The sequence below is a fragment of the Oreochromis aureus genome, linkage group 15, assembly GCF_013358895.1.
Source record: "Oreochromis aureus strain Israel breed Guangdong linkage group 15, ZZ_aureus, whole genome shotgun sequence".
Taxonomy (NCBI): Eukaryota; Metazoa; Chordata; class Actinopteri; order Cichliformes; family Cichlidae; genus Oreochromis; species Oreochromis aureus.
The window spans coordinates 38,664,886-38,673,016 of record NC_052956.1 but is presented as its reverse complement, the minus strand read 5'-3'; the positions used below and the strand labels follow the sequence as shown (position 1 = coordinate 38,673,016).

The following is an 8,131-nucleotide window of genomic DNA, read 5'->3' as shown; positions in this document are numbered from 1 at the left end:
ACAAATGCTCCTATTTGCCATAGGAAGGAGATGGAGGAACTGGAGAGGGCCCTGCATGACCCAAGTGAGGTGAGCATTATTAAATGTAAAGGACACTCAGGCAAATACCATGGTTGCAAAAGGAAATCAGAAAGCGGATGAAGCCGCAAAGGAAGCAGCAGGCTATAAAGGACGACAGCAAATGGTGCAGGTAACTGCTAAAGAGGAGGCAGGCATCAATATGTTGGAGGAGGCCAGACAGGCCCAAGAGGAGGCTTCTTTCGAGGAAAAAGAGGTGTGGCAGAGCAAAGGAGCCCAAAAAGAGGCTGGTCTTTGGAGAGGAGTTGATGGACGACCAGTCTTAACCGACAAACTGGCCAGACAGAAGATAACTGAGGCACATGGGCTTGGCCACGTGGGAGTGGCACAGATGGAGAGAAATTTGTGTCACTGGTGGCACCCAGATCTAACAGCCATGATAAAGGAAAAAGCCCGAACATGTCTAATTTGTGGAGCACACAATCCAAAACCAGTGGTAAAACCAGAAGTTAGGTAAGTTTCTCCTGCCAGAGAGGCCAGGAGAAGAAATTGTGATTGATTTTACTGACATGATTGATGTGGGCCCAGGGGGAGTCAGATATCTGTTAGTGTGTGTAGATGCTCTGACCGGATGGCCCGAAGCGTGGGCTACCCGAAAAGAAGATGCCAAAAGTGTGATTAAGTGCTTAATCAATCATTATATCCCCAGGCATGGGTTTCCAAGGCGCATTAGATCAGATATTGGAACCCACTTTAAAAATCGAGACCTGGAGGAAGTAGAGAAGATGTTGGGAGTAAAACACAGGTTTGGGACAGTGTACCATCCTCAATCTCAAGGGAAGGTAGAAAGAATGAATTTAAATTTGAAGAACAAATTATCTAAAATCTGCGCAGCGACGGGGTTAAACTGGGTTTCAGCTCTACCGATTGCTCTAATGACTATAAGATGTTCTGTCAATAAGTCCACAGGATTCACGCCACATGAGTTGCAGACGGGAAGGCCATTCCCAGCTCCTTGGACAGAGGTCCCGGCTGGACACACCACAAGGAGTAACAGGTCTCATGCAGAATATTGGGATGAATTAAAATGTCTTGTCTCCAATTTCACAAAACAGGTTACCTCTGGACTGCATAAGGTGGACCAGGTGACCACAGAGGCAAAGGTGGTGTGGCTGAAGGTTATCAAAAGCAAGTGGAAGGAGCCACGCTGGACGGGTCCTTACGAGGTCATTTCCAGAACAACTACAGCAGTTCAACTAAAAGGGAAAGGCGATACCTGGTATCATTGGTCGCAGTGTGCGCCAGCACATGAGAGTTTGGTGAGGAAAACTCTTCTTCAACCAACACAGGTGGTAACGAACAGAGGCAGAATAAATCCTCTCACCTGTGCAACGGGCCAACCAGTAGTCCACCTGGGAGGCCAAGAAAGAAGAGGAGCAGCGCAGAAGGTCGCCACGCCAGCAGAAAGGAGCGGTGACAAGTTGAGGACTCCAAAAAGGAGGGAGTTTCACTCTAGGATACAAAGTTTATATAACATGATGCAGACACACGAGTCAGAGACACGTAATGAGAAAAAAACTTATTAAAATGTTCCTTACAACTACATGTCTATTGTATACAATGATATTAACGGTGGCTGTGTTGTTTATTGTTTATATTTTGCAGGGCACTCCGGACCACTTGTCTGAACACGGAGGCCAGTCCAGCACAGCACTTCCTGAGACTGTAGTTGCTAAAACAGAAGCGCGAGGTGTCAGGTAAAGGTGATGAGTGTCTCAGCATGAATAATGGCATAGAGTTGAATTATGTTAAAGGGTCTACCAGCTCATTCACGTTTGATTTGTGTGGCGTCATTAAGTGTACAGGAGCTAGTAGTAGCTGGAGAGCGTATGATGTGTGGGTCTGCAATCACCCCATGATATGCTTCCGTAAGGCTGTTTGGGGCCGGGAGGCGTGTTCTATCTGGTAATCGGGGTGGATGTGATAGGGACAGATCCATCAGGGGAATTAGGGTAAACTTAGTTGACTCAAGTCTAAGCCGCTAAAAAAACTCAATCACCACTCTGGCCAAAAGAGGGACCCAGAGTACACATGCTTATGATTCTCGCCTGAACTCACCGACTTGGATAGACTCCATAGGGTGCCCAGGGCAGTTCCAGACAGTACAAGCTGGTAAATCCGATAGCTGCAGGATTTGAAAGTATATTCCTTTGGGTAACACCTAACAAGAATGTTGATCGCATTAACTATGTTCATTATAACTTGCTGAGACTCTCTAACCTAACCAGGGACGCCATGGTGGGGTTCGCGGAACAATTGGGTCCGAGTTCGCTGATGGGCGTGCAGAATCGAATGGCCCTTGACATGTTGTTGGCAGAGAAGGGGGCGTGTGTGCCATGTTCGGAGACATGTGCTGCACCTTTATTCCCAATAATACTGCCCCAGATGGCTCACTAACCCGAGCTCTGGAGGGCCTGAAAACTTTGTCTAAAACCATGCATGAGCACTCAGGTATCGAAAACCCGCTGGAGTCCTGGAGGACATCCGTGTTTGGACAATGGAAAGGTGTGGCTATGTCAGTGATATGCTCCTTGGCTGTACTTTTGGGAATACTGGTCATCGCTGGTTGTTGTATCATTCCTTGTGTCAGAGGATTGTTGGTAAAGGTAATGGCGAGGGTTGTGAACCCTGGCTGGGTTGAGGGCATCTATCAGATGAACTTAGAACCCATAGAGTGGGGCAGGGAGTGATACAACACGAGTGTGTGGTGACATTCCTTGTTGGAATGTCAAAAGAGGGAATGTTGGGATTCAGAGATTCTTTATTGCTACCATATGACCTGCCTTATGATAAATGCATTAAGAACATGTTTACAGCATTATTTTATCAGTAATATTTCTTACAGGGTTCATATTGCATTGAATATGTTTGTCATCACATTGACCTTTCTATTCACAGGTTTAGTTCATTTTATACACATTGCATATCTGTGCTGATTTGGAGTTGATGTTCCATCCAAGAGGGTTTTAAGCTTCACTGGTGAGAGTGTCCAGGTGATACATGTTGAGGGAAGATGAGAACATAGCAGGTTAATTGCATGCATGCTTACAATACACATAAATCTAGCAACAGGCCTGAGCGAAGGCCCAAGTGTCTTCTGCTTCTTTCTGAGACCTGCTGCAAATTAGTTTACTTAGTGATTGATGACGAGGGTCAATTATTAGCCCTTAGAGACCCTGAAGCTTGAAGTTTATTACCTTAAAAGGCAGGTGTTATAGAAAAGAGAAGTTATATGCCTGTTTATAGTTATTAAGATGTACAAGATGTACCCTTGTCTGTAAACAATGTATTTTTGACCTGTATTGACGTGTACGTGTGGGCGTTAATTTTCTATGCTATAAAACCAGCATTCAATGTATTTTTGTCAGAGGAAAAGAAGCCATATGCTGATGGTTCTTCTCCTGTGTTAATAAACTCATCGTTTGATTGCACTTGTCTGGTGCCTCCGTCGTTTGTTGTTCTGGTCTCCAATTGATTGATCTCGCTTCAGATACTGTTACTGTCACGGCTGGGGCGGCAGTCGTGTGGTTGAATGAATGAGGATCCAAGATGCAGGCACTGGCTGGGGTGCGGTGAGTGTTTATTTACAGAAGTGACACAGTGACAAAAACAGGAAGAGCAGAGCGGGAGTTAACAAACCTAAACTGGAAAATACTAATACAAAAGGAGGACATGGAGCGAGGAGCCGAGGAGCGAGGAGCAGAGACACGGAGAAACACGGAATAACCTTAAATACACAGCAGATGCACAGAGAAACACAGACGACGCGACGAGGAGCACAGGCAGACACGCAGTATAAAACACACACCAGGTAATTAGGAAATGGCAGACAGGCGGGGACACAGCTGGAACTAATGGACATAACGAGACACAAACCTACAAAGTAAAACAGGAAACTCACAGACTGTTTTACACTACCAACTGGGGACACGAACAGAACACAGAGAGACACAGGTAGGTATGATAGAAACACACAACTCAAACCCTAAGAACAAATACAGAATCAGAATAAACTAGAAAAATGATAATAACAAACTTAAAGCGCTGGGTAACCGACCCAGGACCATGACAGTTACATGTTTGCATAGACTTTTGTGGAATATGGAGACAGTCCTGGCATTATATGAGCAAAGTGAGACTCATTTTTTAGTGTTCGTGGAGATGAGTGTGAAGATCCAAACAATCCCTGTCAGTGATGGAGAAGCTTTGGTGAAAAGTTCACCAGCATGAAGGAAATGAAGTTCTCAAACTTTCCTTAGGAGGACCCCAGCACACCTGCTTAAAGAAAAGTAAGTGTGCTGATGTGGATGCTTGCAGCGACTGCTGTATAGAGGCCATCCTGCTACACATGAAACACATCAGTGTCATAATTGTTAGTTTAGTCACATGTTTGCTTATTATCCTTATTGTTTTATCAGGGACTGTTTGCAAACATCTCAGAGAGAGGAGACACCAGCATCTGAACAGAGACTCAAACCAGCAACCTGCAGGTCCCTGCTTGGCTGCTCCAGTTTTCTCCTCACTCATGTTGCCCACCAGTGATTTCTGGCTGCCAACCCACACAGCAGGCTAGAATATGCACTGAGCCTCAGCACCATGGTTGCAATACTTGGACATGTTTTCTTTATTAAATAATGAACCAGACCCCAAAAAGTAAACAGCTGGTATTGCTAGGCAACGGGAGCAGCATTTGGTGATGCAGCACCTGACATTCCTGGCCATGTGGGCGGAGCATGCATGAAATGGAATGTTTAGTATAACTGTGCAACACAAGCACTTAGTTACAGCATTTTCATTGTATCCAGACACAGCTAGAGACACATCTACAGCAGCATCTCTGTGCAGGACAAACGACAGTTGAAGACATAAAACATCGAAAACTTCACTTCACTTCTCTACAATACGTTGGTTCCTTTGTTTCAAAGGCCAAAATGAATCGAGGGAGATCGAGAAGAGGATTGGTGAGTGCTTCACCATGCAGTACAGTACAGTCTGAGCTGATGAACCTACGAGAGGAATTTCAAATAATACAGGCTGAGAATGTCAAATTAAGAGAAGAGGCAGAAAAATCAAGAGGAGAAGCTAAAAATTCAAAGTTTGAAACTGAAGTAGTATTGCAGGAATTACTGCATGTGGGTCTAAAACTTAAAGTAGAGAAGATGGGAAAACAACAGGCAGAAAATGAGAATGAAAACATCAAGAAAGAACTGTTGGAAGCTCAAAAAGCATTGGAGGAAGAGAAACCACAGCACAAGAAGCCAAAAATAAATATCAAACTGCAAAGAAGGAGGCAGAAACGTGATGCAGGAATTACAGGAGGTGCAGAAAGATTTTGAAGAGGAAAAAAGGAAAATGCAGTTGGCAACACAAGAAGCTGAAAATGTCATGGCTGAAGCTGAAAGAGTAAGGAAGGAATTCCTGCACGTAAAGCAACAACTTGAAGAGGAGAAAAAACGTAAACATGAGGCAGAAAATGAGATTGAAAATATGAAGAAAGAATTGTTGGAAGCTCAAAAGTGTTGGAGGAAGAGAAAATGAAAATACAGGAAGCAAAGAAAGAAATGGAAAATACAAAGAGTTACACTCAAAACATGAAGAAGAAGTTGCTGGAAACACAGGAAGCAATAGAAAAGAGACACGTGGAAAATGGGAGGCAAAACAGGAAAGTGAAACTCTGAAGAAGGAACTGATGAAAGTGCAAGAAGAACTTGCAGAAGAGAAAATTGAGGTGAAGGTATTCGAGAAAGAAATGACAGGCTCTGAGGACCAAGAAAGACTGCAAAGATGCACTTAAAGAAATCCAAAAGCACAAAAAGGAAGCTAAAGAGCTCCTCAAACAGAAAGTGAAACTGGCCAAACAGCAGCTGAAAGACAAATTTAAAGACGCCGAGGAGCAGCTAAACAAAACGTTGAAAGAGCTGAAGGCCAAAGAAAAAGAAAAGAAAGCCGAGGACACGAGGGGATTCTGGAGCAGACTGCTGAGAAAGAACTGACCCAGCAGCATCAAGTTTAAGGAGATCAACAGCTTCTTCCTCCTTCCCCTCTCCACCTTTCTTTCACCCCATCCTTCTTCTCCTCTCTCTCTCTCATCTTCTCTACCCTGACCTCTCACCTTTAACCCACTTTCTCTTTCACCGTCCCTCTCCTCCTAAAACTCCCCCAAACTTTACTTGGGACGTTTGTTTGTTTTTTTAAAACTCTAATCTGAATACATGTACTGAAATACACAAATAAAATTGCTTTAACTTGACCTCATGTTGCCTGCTTCTTTTCTTGTGTGTCTGTGGATGTAAAACAGTAACACACTTTCTGCTCTGTGTGTCTTTAATTGTAAATAAATGCAATATATCTTCATTTTAAAATGCAGTGCAAGAAACTTCTGCTCTAAATCTTATTTTAGCAAAAAGCTTTTTTTTGCCCTTCCTGATTTCTTATGTTTTAACATGTTTGTTACACTTACATGTTTCCCATTTCAAATTTGAACACAGATGGTCAGAGACAGAGGTTTGGACAGCTCTTTCCCTTTATTTGTATTTTATTTGTATTTATTCAGGTTATCTTTGAAATATCTCAGTGTGACACTGATACTGTACATGAGTGTGGTAGGTTTTGAAAACAGCATCAGCACAGTACACAGCAAAGGGGACAGGAACAACTCTTCTTTTCAAATTTTATACAAGACATCCAATCCTGGATCATATCCATATCCACTTAGGACTGAGTGATCCAAATGCACCACATTGTGACAATAACCATGGCATAGCAGCTGATGAGCAGCAGATAGATACGAAAAGAGCAGGAAGTCAAGGACATATCCTACATGGCACCACTGGTGCAACAGCTGGCTTTCCTTCTGCAGAGAGAGGAGGTGGGCACCAAGTTCAGCAAGGTACTGACAGATCTGTTGCAGTTCAGGCAGAGCAGATGTACCTGGCAGAAGAGTGGAGATTAAAATGTCAAACAAAGAGCACTCCATAATATATTTAACAACACAGATATCATCTTTCACTTTAATACAGAAAAGAACATTTGCCCTCGCAACTGTTCTGTATCTGAGTGAACCAAATGATGCCTGCCAGTATGTTTTCTCAAATACTTTTAAGATTTTTCAGCACCAATTGTCCCATGTAATGACAGAGCACTGTGTAGGTTTGGTTACCGTTACTAACTGGGTGCTGGTCAGGTGCCCAGCTGGCTGGTTGAATGATCCATGGACCAGAACTGACATTGGAGTTTCCAGGTTTAACCTTCTGTGATGTAGAAGGCGGCTGGATATCTTTTGGCCAGCGGTAGCAGATGAGGTTTGCTATACGTTTGAGCACAACAACCCTAACCCACTTTGGAACCTCCCGATATTTCAAGGAGTTATGGTGGAGGACGTTGGTAATGATGACTGTTTCCAGTAGACTGATAACCATGAGGGCAAGACACAGTGAGAAATAGATACCTAGATTGAAGAATCAAAGCACACACGTTAAAGTGGTCATACATTTAACTTTTAAGATGCAGGCTGAGTTGTTTATCAGCACTTTTAACAGGCAGCTAAATTTGGGACCTAAAAGCCATCCAACCATTTTCTTCTACTTATCTATAAGGTGGTTTATAATAGTATGCACCTATGATGCGAGTGCCATTTGCCGTACTCGGCAGCAGGTCGTATGATGAGCAGGAAGACTGTGTAGCCCAGGATGAGGGTCATTTTGAAGGAGGCGCGGTCGACGCTATGGGGAGGCAGGTAGAAGGACAGGATGTCAATGAGCATGAGGAAAGAGCTTGGGATCAGAAGGGTGACCACGTAGAGCACTGGGCGTCACTTTACAACCACCTAGTGAACGAGGAAAACAAGGAAAGTTTAAATGCATCTTCACAGATGCATCTACATAGGTGTGACTTCTGTATTCGTAAAAAGTGAGTTTTTATTTTTGCATTTACTTTCTGTTGGTTCTTGTAAGGTTTATATTGTTGGATTGTCATTTATGCTTAGAAGTATATAAATGTTTGTAGATTAATAGAGGTTTGATCCTTAGCAGTCTGTAAAGACTCTGTGTGCCTT

The 8,131-nt window shown here is 43.4% G+C and overlaps 1 long non-coding RNA gene across 1 annotated transcript; it reads right to left on the bottom strand.

Moving 5' to 3' along the window:
* Window positions 1–6,904: 6,904 nt before the first annotated feature.
* On the bottom strand, window positions 6,905–8,030 carry LOC120433037. The gene is made up of 3 exons (XR_005608265.1): window positions 7,695–8,030; window positions 7,238–7,525; window positions 6,905–7,008 (listed from the first exon to the last, which is right to left on the bottom strand). It is a non-coding gene; the product is annotated as an uncharacterized LOC120433037 (long non-coding RNA).
* Between the last annotated feature and the right edge of the window lie 101 nt (window positions 8,031–8,131).